The sequence below is a fragment of the Arachis hypogaea genome, chromosome 19 (assembly GCF_003086295.3).
Source record: "Arachis hypogaea cultivar Tifrunner chromosome 19, arahy.Tifrunner.gnm2.J5K5, whole genome shotgun sequence".
Taxonomy (NCBI): Eukaryota; Viridiplantae; Streptophyta; class Magnoliopsida; order Fabales; family Fabaceae; genus Arachis; species Arachis hypogaea.
Window position 1 is genome coordinate 98,580,988 of NC_092054.1, and position 17,650 is coordinate 98,598,637.

At 39.5% G+C, this 17,650-nt stretch overlaps 1 pseudogene; it reads left to right on the top strand.

Annotated features, from left to right (window-relative positions):
* The first annotated feature begins 8,880 nt into the window (after window positions 1–8,880).
* On the top strand, window positions 8,881–17,465 carry LOC112776260 (uncharacterized; annotated as a pseudogene).
* Window positions 17,466–17,650: the final 185 nt, after the last annotated feature.

The following is a 17,650-nucleotide window of genomic DNA, read 5'->3' on the forward strand; positions in this document are numbered from 1 at the left end:
ATGGAAGTTTTTATGGACGATTTGCTTATGGTGATTCTTTTAACCTTTGCTTAGATGATTATCTAGAGTATTAGATAGATGTGTTAATACAAACCTTGTATTGAATTTCGAAAAATGCCACTTTATGGTAAACAAGGGATTGTATTAGGACATGTGGTATCTAATAATGGATTTTTGTAGACCCAGCAAAGGTGAATGTTATTTCTAGTTTACCTTACCCCTCTTCTGTGAGGGAAGTCCTTCGTTCCTTGGCCATGCAGGTTTCTACAGGAGATTTATTAAAGACTTTAGTAAGATGCACTTCCCTTATCCAGATTACTGCAAAGAATTGAGTTCGAGTTCAGTGAGATTGCAAACAAGCATTTGATAAGCTGAAGACTGCTCTAACTCAAGCCCCAATTGTGAGAGGACCCGACTGGAGCCAGCCGTTTGAAATCATGTGCGATGCTTCCAACCATGCAGTAGGAGCAGCGCTGGCTCAGCATGAAGGTAAGGATCCTTTTGTTATTGCCTATGCGTCTAAGACTTTAGACACTGCCAGTCCAATTATACTACTACTGAGAAAGAACTCTTGCTATTGTTTTTGCTCTGGATAAATTCCGGGCTATTTACTTGGTACCAAGTAGTAGTGTATTCGGACCACGCAGCTCTAAAGTATCTATTAGCTAAAAAGGAATCCAAACCAAGACTTATACGTTGGATACTGCTGTACAAGAATTTGATTTAGAAATAAAGGATAGGAGTGGTAATCAAATTTAGTAGCAGACCACTTGAGTCGCCTTGAACATATTAAGGATGATTCTACTCCTATAGATGATAATTTTCCTTTTGATAACCTCAAGCAGTATCTGAGGTATCCCTTGGTATGCACATGTTGCTAATTATTTAGTTAGCCGCACATTTCCTCCACATTTTTCTAAACATCAAAGAGACAAGCTGAAAAGCGAGTCTAAATATTATATATGGATGACCCATATTTATGGAGATGTGGCACTGACCAGATAATTAGACGTTGTGTGCCTCAATTAGAATTCCAGTCCATTTTAGAGGCCTGTCACTCATCTGAGAGTGGAGGACATTTTGGCCCTCAAGAACAGCTAGAAAGATCTTAGACTGTGGATTCTGGTGGCCTACTCTTTTTAGAGACGCTGCTGAGTTTTGCAAATCTTGTCACCCATGCCAGAAATTTGGTAATATATCCAGAGGGATGAGATGCCTCAACATATATGCTTTTCTGTGAAATTTTTGATGTATGGGGCATTGACTTCATAGGTCCATTTCCAAATTCTAGTGGATATTTTTATATATTGTTAGCTGTGGATTATGTTTCCAAATGGGTGGAAGCAATCCCTACCCGCACTGACGATGCTAACACTGTTGTTTCCTTTGTGAGAAACCATATTATATGCCGTTTGGATCACCACGAGCGATCGTGAGCGATCAAGGCTCCCATTTTTGTAACAGGAGACTAACAGGATTGATGAAGAAGCATGGATAATCCATAAAGTTGCAACAGCTTACCATCCCCAAACTAATGGGCAAGCCGAGGTTCAACAGAGAAATTAAGCGTATCTTGCAGAAGATAGTAAGCCTCATAGAAAAGACTGGAGCACCAGCTACAAGATGCACTGTGGGCATATAGAACAGCATACAAGACACCCATTGGGATGAGTCCCTTTCGCTTAGTTTATGGAAAAGCTTGCCATCTCCCAGTTGAAATCGAACACAGAGCCTTCTGGGCAGTTAAAGAGTGCAACATGGAAATTGAGAAGGCCGGAGCTGAAAGGAAGTTGCAATTGCAGGAACTGGAGAACCTTCGCCTAGAAGCTTATGAGAATTCCAGAATTTGCAAGGAAAGGATGAAAGCTGTGCATGATCAAAACATCAAGAAGAAAGAATTTCAACCTGGAGATTTCGTCCTCCTTTACAAATCTCGACTAAGGCTAATGCCCGGTAAGTTAAGATCAAAATGGGAAGGTCCATACAGAGTAGAGAAGGCTGAACCGTACGGAGTTTATCACCTAAGCCATCCTTCAAGCTCTGAACTTATTAAGGTTAATGGACACCGCCTGAAGCTGTACCATACTGAGAAAGTGCAGAAAAGCAAGGAGCTTGAGATCCTCACTTGGAAGATCCCCACATAGCAGCAGATTGAGCTAGTGGAGCGTCCAACTTACGGACGTTAAAGCAAAGTGCTTGGTGGGAGACAACCCACCGCAGTATGATCGTTCTTTTCTTCACTTTTAGTTTTTTTCTTCTTCAATAACTCTTTCTTTATTAATACTTTCATGCTTTTACACCTACATGTCCTTATATTTCTTTTTAAAAAAAAAAAATTTCGCCGCGCGACACGATTGCACCAGCGACGCGTCCGCGTGGCAGGGGAGTAAAGAAAAATAAAAATGAACAGAAAGTTACGCAGGAGCAGCGCTGGAGTCGTGTCAATGGCACAAATTACCCCACACGACCGCGTCGCATGGAAATCATGGCCTCCCACGCGACCGCGTGCCCCACGCGGCCGCGTGCCCTGAGTTTTCGACGTAAAAGGTGCACAGTCGCATTCTGTGCGAGAGTGATGCTGGATTGGTGCTGGAAGCACAATCCTTGTCACGCGACCGCGTCACTGACGCGGCCACGTCACTGACGCGGCCGCGTCACCCATTTTATAACGCACACTCATGCGATCGCGTGACCCACGCGATCGCGTCACCCAATTTTGGCAATCAAAATGAATCGAACAGAGAGTTGTGCTGGAGCGAGGCTGCACCCGCGCCAGCAGCGCAACATAGGTCACGCGACCGCGTGACCGACGCGATCGCGTCACCTTACCTGGAGCGCAACCACGCGAATGCGTGCCTTCCGCGGCCGCGTCGCATGCGCCGCACAGCTCAACCTCAGTTGCCAAATTATCTTATCTTTCTTTCCTCCAAATCCTAATTTTTCTTTTCCCTCCTTCTTTCTTCTTCTCCCTTCCCCTTTCTATCTCATCTTTCATTCTCTATCTTTCTCACCCCATTAACAAGGTTTTCTTTTCTTCTTTCTCACTTTTCTACTATTCTTCTTATTTTCATATGTTATCTTCTTATCTTTTCTTCATTGTTCTTATTTTCTTTTCTTTTCTTTTCCTTTTTACTTGGTGTTGTCTATTTATGTGAGTCATTATTTATCTTTATATGCTTATGGTTTGTTATAAATTTGTTTGACAATCATATATATTACCTTTTAAGGGATTGCTTGCATGTTCAAATTCATACTTTCAAGAGCTTATTCTACATGCATGCTATGTGTTTGTGAAAAAGCCCATATGGCATTATGCACTTCTTCACATTATTTTACTCTAATATGCAATGCTTGCTTTTCACAAATTCCCTTTCATATTTTATTAATTAAATTTAATTGTCAATACAAACGTGATGGCTAGTTTGTTACAAATGGTAATCTAAATTGGACATTGAATGTTTGATATATGCTACTCATGCCTTTGCCTGCATGCCAATAAACCTCTTGCATTCCATTGTCCTACATGCGCTTGCTATATTTTCATTGATGAGCTTTTCACATGTAATCCAGACCATGTGTTAATGCCATTTATCTTTATTGTGCATTGACTATCACTTACAACACCCTCTTCCTTGCTCTATCTCTTTGAATTTAATTTCCTTTCTCTTCCCTTCTTTCAGGATGGCCACCAAGAAAGGAAAAGAGAAAGCTACTTCCAAACCACCAGCAAGAAGAGGAACTAAAAGAGCATTAGTGGCAGAGCCTTCTTCAACCACAGTCAAGCCCTCAACAAAAAGAGTTAAGAGGATAATAAAGGTTGACGACAAGGAGAAAGCCTTTCCAGCAAAGGACACTGCGCGATTTCCCAATCGCTACTGTGAGCAGATGTTCCCTATCCTAGCAGAAAGGAACTATAACAATGAATACCTTCTTATCCTCCCATCCAATATTGCCTCCTTTGTTGAGTCGCAAATTGAACGAAGACAATGGGGTTTCTTACGGAGACAGCCGAGGCAGGTTAATCTCTCTTGGGTAGTTGAGTTCTACTCAAACTTCTACATACCGACCCTGCAGTCTATTTATGTCCGGCAGCAACAAGTCCCCATCACAGAAGAGGCCATTCAGCACGTTCTGAGTCTTCCCCCTATTCCAGCAGGAATGGACGCTTTTCAAGAAGCCACCCTTCAGCGCCAGAGATACCAATTTGACTGGGACTCCGTTCTCGGAGTCATCGCATTACCTGACAGCCGTTGGATCTACGGATACCACCGTACCCGCCCTAAGGGAATCTTGGCTTCCGCACTTACCTTGGAGGCTCGCGTATGGGCACAGATCATGTCCCATTACGTCTTTCCGAGCACTCATGAGTCCTCCTTCACTGCAGACATGGCTGTTCTACTATGGTGCATCCTTACAGACCAACCTCTGAATCTCTCAAGATACATCCGGAATGCCATGGAGCACGTACAAATCGCGGGCAACCTACCTTTTCCCGCCCTGGTCTCAGATCTTGTCTCAGCAGCCGGAGTCTCCTACAGAGCTGGGGACACCAAAGCCATACTTCCACGGGATGATCATATGTCCCTAACGGGAAATACCTCAGACTTTCAACAGCCACTACAAGCCAGCCTACTGAGCCAGTTGAAGTTATTCCTTCTTCAACACCACAAGCATCTACAACTGAGAAATTGCTCCAGCAGATACTTGAAAAGTTGGATCGGCATGAACTGAAAGCTAAGATGAAAGAGCGTCGTAACAAGCGCCGATTCACATACCTCAAGGAGCTGATCATGGGCAAATTCAAGGACTCAGACACTCCGGACTCCATTTCTTTTACCAGCACCGGGAGCCATGATAGTCTCAACTATGGAGATACTGCTACCAGCCCACCCCTGTTCCTAACAGATGGCACCGAGGATGGTGCAAAGCCTTAAGTGTGGGGAGGTCGGTCAGTACCTGACGTCCGGAGGTAATTTCTCTTCTCTGTACACCAATAATTAGGATATTTTAGTTAGATTTTCTCTCCTTTATAGAATAGTTGCATGCATGTTCTACTTGATTGAAAAGACAATAAGTTTCTTTTAAAAATCTATCTTTGGAATAAAATTTCACTAATTTTTCAAAATTTTTATGATAAATCTGCTTGAGTTGTATTTGGAACATGATGTTTGAGCTAAAGAACACACAACCTGTGAAAGATTTGAGCCTTTATGTATGGTTACATTATTTAACCATAATTATTTTATTCTTGTGTGTTTACTTCTCTATGATTGTAATCTATATTTTGTTTTATCTTATATGTCCAATATTTATTATATTTACATGCTTGCACATGATTGAGGCCATTATTTATTTAAACTCACTTATCCAAATCAAGCCTACCCTTTTCAATTACCTTTGTTAACCACTTTGAGCCTTTAAAACCCCATTTGTTCTATATTTTACCACATTACTAACCTCAAGCTGAAAAATAATTGCATATCCCAAATTGAATCTTTGGTTAGCTTAAGATAGAATTGTGTGTGCTAGTTAAGTATGGGAAATTGTGGGAACAAAAGTTGTTAAGGGAATGTGTCATGAAAATTTAAAGGGAATTTGGATACCTATTCATGTGAAACTATAAGAATAAAAATCTATGTGCGTTGATAAGCTTTATTTATTTCAATTCAATAAAAAAAACGATAAACAAATAAATAAGGGGACAAAATTACCCCAATGTTAAATTCAGAATTCAAAGATCAATGCACATATGATAGAATTAAAATACAAAGTTGAAATATGAGTATGTGTTGAAAAAGGGAATTATGGGTAGCTAGGCATGAATTTAAAAGTATATAGAATATATGTATATTAGGTGAGAGCTTAGGTTAATTAAAGATTCAATTTATAAAGCTCACTTAGCCATATGTATACCCTTACCTGCACCTTGGCCCCATTACAACCCTGAAAAGATCTCATGATGTTTGCATTGGTATATTAACTGTTGTTGATTGGTTAGGAGAAAAACAAAAATTAGAAAACATGACTAGAGAAGAATAGAGTGATTACCCTATACACTAGAGATTAGAGCGTACATACATTATCAGTGAGGGTTCAATGCTTGAATTTTCATGTTTCCTGCTTTCATAAGCTATCTTCTTGCACTTTTATCGGTTTTATTGTATAATGATAGAATTAGTGGAATTTGATTTGTAATTGTTTTGAAGAGCTTATTTACTTTTGATCAAGTGGACAATAATCATATAGTTGCATTTATTTATATATGTAGGATTGCATTGCATTTCATGAGTTTCTACATGTTCATACTTATTTCCTTGTCTCCTTCAATTTAGCATGAGGACATGCTAATGTTTAAGTGTGGGGAGGTTGATAAACCACTATTTTATAGTTTATATTGTGTTTAATTGTGTGGTTTTGTCATGATCCTTACCCACTTATTCATCAATTTAGCATGCATTTAGATTTCCTTCCTAAATTCAGTACATGTTTGAAAATTGCTTCCTAGAGACTTTAATTATGTAATTTTAATTCTCCTTTATTCCATTCGATGCCGTGATCTGTGTGTCAAGTGTTTCAGGCTTTATAGGGCATGAATGAGATGGAGATTGGAGAGAAAGCTAGCAAAAAATGGAAGGAACACAAGAATTTGAGGAGATAACCAGCGAGAAGTGACGCGGTGGCATGGCTCACGCGACCGCGCGAAGGAGCGCAAATCGCAGTGACGCGGCCGCATGGCTTGCGCGGCCGCGCGGATTGGAAAAAGCGCAAGCGACGCGTCCGCATGGACGACGCGATCGCGTGACATGTGCGATCTGCATAATCTGCAGAATTCGCTGGGGGCGATTTTTAGACCTTATTTCGGCCCAGTTTTCGGCCCGGAACAGCAGACTAGAGTAAGAGAATATGCAGAAACAACACACACATTCATTCAATAGTTCTAGATCTAGTTTTTCACTCTCTTAGGTTTTTTCTCTCTAGTTTTTAGAATTTTAATTTTCAATTGGCCTTAGCATTGGAACATTGAGAAGAGTTATTTCCTCATCAAGACTTCATCATTCTAGTTTGTTCTCTTAACTTAGTTTTATTCTTCCATGTTCTTTGTTATGTTCAATTCTGTCATTCAGATACTTTTATGATTAATTAACGCAAGGATTATTTCTTTTTAATTCAATTTCAATTCCAATAATCATGTCTTCTTTTAATTCCCTTTTATGTGTTATGGATTTATTATTTACAATGCGTGAGTAGTCTCATTACTTGATGGGGAATTGATTGAAAAGGAACTCTTGAGTTGGAAGGATCGAAAGAAAATTTGTAATTGGGTTAATTGTTGAATTGCTATCCTGTCACCAACGTCAATCCCTTGAACTAAGTGGGTTGTAACTCGTGAACGGATCTAGTAATCCAACTTGTTTGACTTTCCCTTACCTAGTAAAGGATAACTAAACAGAGTAACCGTTAATTATAAATCCATCTAAAAAATCATTCCATCAATGATAGAGATTCTAACTAATCAATTCCCAGTCAAGGTTTTTTTTATTCATATCATTTAATTTTCCTCAGTTTACATTCCAATTTACTTACCTCAACTTCTTCGAACCTCTGATTAATAAGATAGCACCCTTCTCTGCAACTCGTTGGGAGACGACCTGGGACTTAAAACTCCCAGTAATTTTGATTTAAACTATTTGTGACACATTTCTAAATTGATAGGCAGATTTTCGATGAATTAAGAACTATACTTGCAACGTATCAAATTTAATAATTTTTTAATTCATCAGCTTCTGCTTCCCATCAGTAATGATTACAAATAAATCTTACCATCACAGAATTAAGCTTTTCCTTTAAGATTGTGGTTATATTCAAAGAGCATGTGAAAAAGGGTAATTGAGTCACATCAGTAGCAATGGAAATAAAGTTCATGTAATATTCAAAAACAATTCGCCCAATAACACATTTACTTATTTTCACCTTTACCTATTCTAAACCCTAGTTTCACTACAATCATTCCACCGCCGTAGCCCTTGTGACAATGCTTATCGCCGCCTCCCCTATGACACTGCTCACTGTCGTCAGCACGAAGCTTCTCAGCGTCGCATTCGCTCGCCATCACCGCAATGATGCCACCTTCTCCTTTTCTGTTCAGCCGCTGCCCCGACGCACCTCTGCCTAGCATCCTCCCCAACGCCACGTCCCTGCCGCACGTCTTCAATGGCCAAGCCCCGATCCGGTCCATCACTACACCACCACCTTTCCCACTGTGAGTCTCGTGCGTTTTTATCGCGTTCGTACCTGTTTCTTTTTTCAAATCATATATTGGAGGGAGAAGGAATTGGGGGTTTTCTTTGAGTGGCATAGTAAAATGAATATCTTGCTAAGCATGTGCTTGCAAAATTAGACAAATAAAGTAAAATATCAACGATATACTCAAATAAACATCCACTTTCGAATGAAAAGAACTATCCATATACATAGTAAAATAAACATCCGACTAAGTTAATAAGAAATAAGTAACGAGACAGCAGCTGCGAGGGCACTAGAATCGCGATACAGTAGCGACGACTGTGGCACAGGATTATGAGAGAGCGGTTGTAGCAAAAATTAAAAAAAAAATTCAAAATTATTAAACCTAAGTAATTTAAAATTTGATTTTTTTTTAATCTATTTTTTTCGTTATTCAAAAAATAATTTTCCTATATTTTTTCAAAAAAAAAAAAAAAAAAAAGGAATGAAATCGCTGACTTTGGGCTAAAGTTGTCCTGGTCCGTTATCAGTTTTTAAGATCCAAACCTGTTCGAACCCACATTACACAACCTCATTAATCGGGTCAAATCCAAAAACCATTCCAAATCGATAACAACACGTTCCACTACCCGGAAAACGGCTTTCACGCTTTCACACCTTCACCATCGTCTTCACTTCTTCCTTCCTTCGTTCCCTCTCTTCGCAAAAGAAACAGCATATGACCTGAGCTGATAGAATAATACCAAAAAATAAAAAATAAAAATCACACTTCCACTCACATATTCTCCTCCTCCCAAACCTCAAATCTCAAATTTCTTAAAATCTTATACTTCCACTCCAATCCCTCCAATTCCCCCAATACGTCACCGTTTCGAGATTTAGGTTTTTCACCTTTTCGCACTTTTGGATCGAAACGGCACCGTAGCAGTAGCAAGAAGGAGGAGGCATGAAGGGCGGTGGGCGATCGAACCGCCCGCAGAGCTCGGACCCCCCTCCGCCGCCGGACGAGTGGGTGGACGGGTCGTGGACGGTGGACTGCATCTGCGGCGTAACCTTCGACGACGGCGAGGAGATGGTCAAGTGCGACGAGTGCGGCGTCTGGGTCCACACCCGCTGCTCTCGCTACGTCAAGGGAGACGACACTTTCTCCTGCGACAAGTGCAAGTCCAAAACTGCAGCCACCACCGCTAACGCCACCCCAAACCACCACATTAACCACCAAATCGACACCGTCGTTAACGGAACGGAAGAGACCGAGGTAGCTCAGTTTCTGATTGAGCTCCCAACGAAGACAATCTCCATGGAGAACGGCAACATCAACAATAATAATAACAATAACAATGATAACGGTTCTTTATCTCGCAGGCCATTTAAGCTTTGGACTGATATTCCCATGGAGGAGAGGGTTCATGTTCAGGGTGTACCCGGTGGGGACCCTGCGCTCTTTGGTGGGTCCGGGTTGTCTTCGATTTTTGGGCCACAGCTTTGGAAGTGCACTGGTTATGTTCCCAAGAAGTTCAATTTTAGGTATAGGGAGTTCCCTAATTGGAACGATGAGGATGATGATGGGGGAAAGGGTGCTGGGGTTTTGTTTTCCTTCTCTAAGGAGACTGCTGCTGCTGCAGCTGCCGCCACTGCTACCACGGTGGTGGCTAGGCCGCCAGTTGGGGGCGCTTTGGCGGATATGAAAGGTGTTGATGAGGAGCGGAAGGGGGATTGAAGGATGGGGAGAAGGTGCATAGTGGGGTGAAGAAGGAGAGGAGCTTGCTGAGGCCGTTTGTTGTTCATAGCAGTAAGCAGCAGCGCAAGAAGGAGGAGGTTGGCAGTTCCAATTCGAGAGATCGGAGTGGGAAGAAGCGGGTTAGGAGTTCTTCTGAGAAAGAGATTGATCCCAAGAGGAGGAGCAGTTCGCATTCCTCTAAATCAGGTTAATTGATTTGTCCTATTTTTCTTTCATTTTTTGCTACATATACTATATATACTATATGTGTGTGTATAATATTTATTGTTTGATGATATTGGAGAATTGCTGGAATGAGAATCTTACCAAGAGATGGATTGGACAGTATCACACTAGCAGTAGGTTAATTAGATTAAAGTATATAAAGAAGTGGTTGATTAAGTGAATATGTGGATTATGTTGTCGATGTGTAAGAAACTATATCTTTTCATAGGGGTTGGTTCCCCCTTTGAGTCCATATCTTTCTCAAGATATTTGTTTTAGTGATATTCCCTCTTGTTGCTACTGTTATTACTTACTAATGATGGGGATTAGGAAAGATGCATCTCTTGTTATTTCCATTTCCCATGGGTGAATGCCATCAACTATGGCGGTACTGCACGTCTTGCCATACTAGACATGCGCTTGTTGACTGTCTTCTTTTTGTCTTTTTTTCTTTTCCCGCTTTCATTACTAGCGTTTACACCCACCAGTGATGCAAAACCATTGGAATTTTATGAAGACAGAGGTCTAAAGGTTTCCAAGGATGACACTCGAAGTATGAAGAATAAGAACTTGAAAGACATAGTGGTTCAGGAGCATATTTCTAATGATTGTTTTGCTGCGGGTACCATCATGGAGGAACCAACTAACAACATGGCAACTACTGAGGATTCTTCAGAACCATTATATGCTGACACAGCAAGGCATAATTTTTCTATTGGAGATGTGTTACCAGAAGAGAAGGCTGGCAATAAAGGTCCTAGTTTGGTTGAGATGCCCTCGAAGCCTGATGATGCTGTTACATCTGTTTTAAAGCATAATGGTGTTGCAAATGCTTCGAGTAAAGGAAAGGTATGTTTTAATCACATTTCCATAGTTCATAAAGTGAAATCCTCTGTTCTGCTTTAATCATTGGTGTAAATCCGTTATCCATAATGCTCAGTCTGAGTTCATTCCATGTTTAAATGGTTAGCATCAGTTTTGACTATGCTGCTGTAGCTTCTTGTATTATTATTGTAATTATTATTTGATAAAAAGCTGAACATTAAGACGGACTGACAGAGAATGCTCAAGAGGACAAAAGATTCTCCTTATAAGAGAGCAAAAAACAAGCAAGAGAAGTAGCTTCTTGTTTTATTGCAATTGTGTAACTGCTTATTTCTCATTATGTAATAATAATGAACTTAAAGGAAATGACTTTTGATAGCTAAGATTACACATGGCGTAGGTCCTGAGCATTTGATGTTAATTAATTAGAGGACTACGAATTGTGGGAGAGTATTAGATTAAGAGTATGCTTCTTGCTCTGTGCATTTCCTTATTTTTCTCTTCATCATTAACCGTAAGTTTAGCCAGAATGTTAAAGAAGGTAGTTGAAATTTTAAATGGACTGAGAAAGGACCTGCATGGCATGAAGATTTGTGGCCTAGGTTTTAGTATGGAAACTAATGGTGTGCCTTATAGCCAGATTGACAATTAGATTGAAGAATTTCTTTCTAGTCTTCATTCTTCAAAATATGTCAATCCATTAACTTTTTTGGTGTTTCTATGCTAAAAGTTTGAGTTGAAAAGCCCAATAGATGAATTGAGAATGGAATTCAAGACTATTTATTTTTCCTGGATATTAACCCAAAATTTGAAAGCCTTTAGTTATCCCCTTCACTTCTTCCCCAGACTTTCCAGTTGACCGTAAAGATCATGCAATGGCTTACCTGGCTACCTTTCTACCAAAGGCCAAATGAAATAATAGAATTCCATAAATGCAGCTGCTTAAATACCTGAGCATGTGATTGCAAATGCGATACTTTAAATTTCAACTTGAGCCTTCTTGGTTCTTGCAATTTTGTAACATCTACATTCTAGGTATTCAAAATATTTATACTAAGTTTTTACATGCATAGCTTTTTTGGGCTTTTTTTTTTTTCGTCTCACACCATGTTATGATGGCATTTCTTGCTCTTGAATAAAAAGGATGGAGATTGCTTGGCGGTTGATAGTGCAGACAATTATTTAGCAGTAAGAAGCTCTATTGCTCCCCATGGAGGAGGTCCTTGTGGTTCTGCACCAGAAAATATAGATAAACAAGTTTCTCAAGAAATTGACTGTAACCTGTGGCCTACCTCTGCAAAATGTGATAAGAGAGAAGATGGCGATAAGGATAATTGTAGGAAGCTCTCTAATGTTCATTCTTCCCCTGTCAATGATGCAAAAGATAACGAAAAACCATCAGACAACATATATGATATTGTTAAAGTGAATGATGCTGTGATTACCAGTTTACCATCATGTGTAAAGAAGTTGGCAGATGTTGATAGATTGTCGGTAGTTGTCACTGATGATCATACCAGTAAATCTGAGGAATTGTCTGGTATTTGTAACAGAAAACAACCGGTGGGATCTGAAGGTTCCATAGAAACACAGAAGAGTATTTCAGAAACAAAAGATGGCTCAGAATCTATGAAGGATCCACATAAAATGTCAGCATGTCTTGGAAAGTCATCTGCATCTCCAACATCGTCAACCATTAATGCCAAATCTTTAGCTCACGACTTAAAATCTGAAGATATTGAAAGCCCTAATCCTTTTACAAAGCAAGCAGTGATGTCGGATAGTAATATTCACTTAAAGAAGGAAAGCAGCCCAAGTGATGCTGTGAGGGATGAAATCTCTAGGAAGTCAGTAAGAGAACGGCCAAAATCCTCTTTGAATGCCAGTTCAAAGGGATTGCATTCTAGCCGAAGTACACAAAATTCTGTTTCAAAGCAAGTAAATTCAGATGCGAGAGATTCTGTTCATACTTCATTGTCTAAAGCATCTTTGGCACATCAGACTGTAAGTATTTTGGGCTCAAGTGAGACTAATGTGTCATTGCAACATCAGAAGGCGTTACAAGTGCAAAGCAAAGGTTCATCTTCAGTGCCACCAAAAGCTGAAAAGATTAACCATACCAATATGAATACTTCCTCTAATAAGTTGAATCAAAATCATGGACCATCAGTTAATCCTCCTTCAACATCAAATAATTCAATGCTGAGTGATGAAGAGGTCTGAACTGGTCCCCTAGTTTTGCTAATTTTGTTCCAGAGACCTTTGCAATATTCTCTTTTCTGTACTCTCCTCTTTTAACTTATTCTCTTTTGATTTTTCCTTGTTGGCAGCTTGCCTTGCTGTTGCATCAAGAACTGAATAGTTCACCCCGTGTACCTCGTGTGCCCCGAGCACGCCATGCAGGTAGCTTGCCACACTTGACTTCTGCTAGTTCTACAAGCATGTTAATAAAGCGAACATCATCAGTTGGAGCAAAGGATCATTGTTTGGTAAGTTTTTCTTCCATAGGTTAAATTTGGTAAATTTGGCATCATACACCAATTCTGTTGGGAGAATAATTTCTTATAACAAAGGGTCCATCTGGCTTTTTAATGGGGGCTTTTTGATGCATCCATTTCATGTTTCAAAGGTTTCTAGACGGAAGTACAAAGATTCATCTCGAGAAGGGCTTTCCAGTTCTCGTGAACTTGAAGAGGAAACAAAAAGGATAGAAAAGGAGAAGGTTCCATCCTCTGATCATAGGAAGCAAGATATAGCACTTGCAGAAGATGCTTCCGAGAAGGAAGAAGGTTGTGGATCTTTGACAGCTGGGAACTCTTGCACAAATAATGCTTCTACCACTGCTGCCATTGCAAAGAGTAGCCCGTCCTCCCCTCCCAATGATCAAAATTTTCCATCTATTCGTAACTCTCCTAGGAATATATCTGATGATGATACAGCATCTGCTGGAAGGCCAGTTCATCGGACCTTACCTGGTAACGTTGTGTACTTGTGTTTGATATTATTTATATTTATTGTGTTATCGCCATCTGTTATCTAGATCTAGGATCTAGTACTGCTGGCTAAACAGTGATGTCAAAAGATTTTAATTGCTGGGTTACAAAGTACAAACACATGCAATTAATCCGTGTTTCATTTTCTGTTTTAACTTTCAAGTACCTTGATGAATCTGGACTTTTAACACACAAAATAACACAGGTTTGCCAGATCTGCTTTATTGGCTTAGCATGATCAGCCCTTGTAATTTGTCCAGAAATAGATCATCTGGGTTAACTTGAATGTTTTTGTTACAAAATGAACTGGTGCTTCTGTTGGGCAATTTGTGGACTGTTTCTTATACCTTCTATATAAATCCAAATTCAGGCTTAATCAATGATATTATGAGCAAAGGCAGGCGCATGACATATGAGGAACTCTGTAATGCTGTTTTACCGGTATGGTTCTTGATCAGTGTTGTGTTTTTGTGGTTTCTGGTTTCTGGTTTCTGGTTTCATTTTAACTGTTGCAAGCTGGGATAAGTTTTTGACCAACATGCATGGTTTTGCAAATATTCTGCTACAGCACTGGCATAACTTAAGGAAGCATAATGGAGAGCGTTATGCATACTCAAGTCACTCTCAAGCTGTCCTTGATTGTTTGAGGAACCGACATGAATGGGCAAGGTTGGTTGATCGTGGTCCAAAGGTATGCTGATTTTGTTTTCATAGTCCACTTTTCAACCTTATAACAAGGTTATGAAATTGGGATATGTATCATGTATCAAAAAGTTTTTCTATATCGTATATCGTATGTATATCGTATTGTGTATCGTAAGATTCATAAACAAAAATAATAATAAAATTAAACTTCAAATAACTATATTCAAATCAGATATAAATCATAATTCATGTCACCTAATAATGTCCATAAATAAAAATGACCAAGACAAATGATTAAACTGCATATAAGTTCTAGTTAAGTAATTTTGATTAAAAAAGGACAAAATAATACATAATAAAAAGTTGTATAAATTATGTGATATTAAGAAATGAGCAAATAGCATAGTCAGAACAAAATTCCATCAAACATAACCCATGATCTAACAGTAAAGTAATAACAGCAAAGAAAACAATAAATTAATGGAAAAAATACCACTGCGAGTCACTAGCCAATAAATAACATAAAAATGCTAATAAAGCAACTTATCTCCTATCTCTAATAAAGAATGGTGATTGCAAAAGTTGCTGATCTTGATGAGGTGAGAAAGGTAAGTGAACAAACAGTTGCTGCTCTTGCCGCTTGGGAGAGAAAGGTAATAGCTTTTCCCCCTCCTCTTTGTCCCTCTTATATGGGTATCCAATCATGGAAAGGTCAGCGGCAACTTCTATTGCCAATTTGGGGGGGAGAAGGAAAAAATTTGTTTTGAACCGGAAAGACCCGAAATGTATTTGCAACCAGGTCTCATTTCAGAATAGTCCATTAATGATATTGATTGCGATTCATGCGACCCACTCCCTATACACGCATGAATTCGATTTACTCTCTTGATTCAAATCACTCATTCTCCTACTCGTAAGTCGTAACTAATCACATGTATCGTATTGCGATTATTGCGGTACTAACTGTTGCATTTTCAAAACCTTGCTAATTCAACGGGCATAAAATTACTTTTTACCACTCACCTACTCATCCTAACAAATTTACCATAGATCATAGACTCGTGTTGCATTTTTTTAAGTGAATAAATGGAACTTCCTTTGTGCTTGCTTTTTCATTGCCATCATTCGTATCCTGGACCTTTCTGTTTCTCTCCCATTTTATTCCATCTTTAGGTGATTGTGAATTATTTATTGGCTATAGAAAATGGCCTAAAGGAACTAATAGGATATACAACCTAAAACTTTATGTCTGCCATGTGTAGTGTGCTGTGTGATTCTGCAATCCACCTTTTTGGATATGTCGAATGATTTTCTGGAAAAGGATTTAAGCTCATTATGTACAAGCTCTATTAACATATTGCTATTGAATTTGATAGTACTATTAGATATAAGAATCAATCACGGGCCTTCAACTAATAAGCTAAGCTTTGCGGAAACTTAGCATTCACCCACCATTACCATGTAATCTAGGTTACATTGTTAGGAAGCCCATAAATTCTGTAGTTAGGTCATGAAAAGTGATAACTAAGATGTTCTCGAAAAGTCCCAGACTAATGGGTATATTGCACATTTTGGAGTGTGCATCTGTATGTTGGGTGTTCTTCTGTCGTGCGACCCGGCGGCTTATGTGCGACCTGTGGCCCACGCCTCCTATTTGTTCAGGGCGGGCGGCGTGAACTCTGACTCGATCCGGGTATTCAATCCCGCCGCTGAGATGCTCAGTTGACTCCTTAACCTTGATAGGAAGATGGCTTATTCAATAATCCGTGCATAAGGGTAAGGAACTTTGGCTGAACTAATGCGAATGGGTGTAAGCCTCGCTGCTCGGAAACATCCAGTGCTAAAAGGAATTAATAATTTATGTGTAGAGTAGATGTTTTGTGCTTCTAGAAGGGACTTTTGGATTGAGTGTTAACAAATGTTAATTAGTTCAATTGCGATCATGCAAAATATTTTGTAATTGAGGGGTAATTCTGATTTCATATGGCAATTCCTTTTCAAAGTGACCTTGCTGTTATCCCCATTTACTTTCCATGACATTGCAGTTGTATATTTTGGAATCTGAATGTGAATTGCTGTTTCAGACAAATTCCAATAGAAAAAGGCGTAAACTGGATGCTGAAGAATCCGATGATAATGGATATGGCAAGGGAAGAACCACAAAAGAAGCCGATGGGAAGAACTTCAAGTTGCAAAAAGAAGACTTCCCTAAAGGCAAGCGCAAAGCTAGAAAACGCAGGCGCCTTGCTCTTCAGGGAAGAGCAGTGAAGGATGTCAGGAGGAGACAAAAAGCTGACTCGTTAAGTGATGAAGATACTGCTGGATTCTCCAATTCTAGTGAAGATAGCATGTTTAGTGAGGATGAAGTTGGTGGAATAGGTCCAACAGGAAGTACTTCAGATGAGGCAGGTAGTGCCTAATATCAATTGGCCAAATATCTCCCAATGAGTTGATCCAGTTGTAATATCACCTTGTATCAGAAGTGTAAATATTTCCTGTAGAATTGTGTTGCATGCATGAGGTAGAACTGAGTAGGTTATGCAGAATTTGTAAGTCAGGTAGGAAGCAAGAAAGAATGTAGAATTGGATTTCGTTAGGAATAGTTGTTTAGAAGCAACCCTTAGTGCAATAATCTAGTGTTCGTAATCTCAGTTCTACCAAGGGACAAGTACTTTTTAGCAACTGTAGGAGCTTGGCGAAGGAAAATGTATAGAGAAACAACTGACCGCAGCTGTTAATCATTTGTTTGTGTAATATGGCTTTTAGCTTGTTGCTAATTAGAAAATTAATGACCTAGAATCTTGACAAATTAACAGTTGTGGCAGCATGTCATCTACACATAGTCCCATACTACTGATAATCATGGTTTTGGTGTCTATGGTAACGTTTCCCTGAAAACAATGCAAGTATCAAATCTCTTGAGGATATGAGCAAGATAACTAGCACAAGTGTAGTGCAATTGCCATCTTGTAAAATGTTGCGATCACAAGTAATTGCC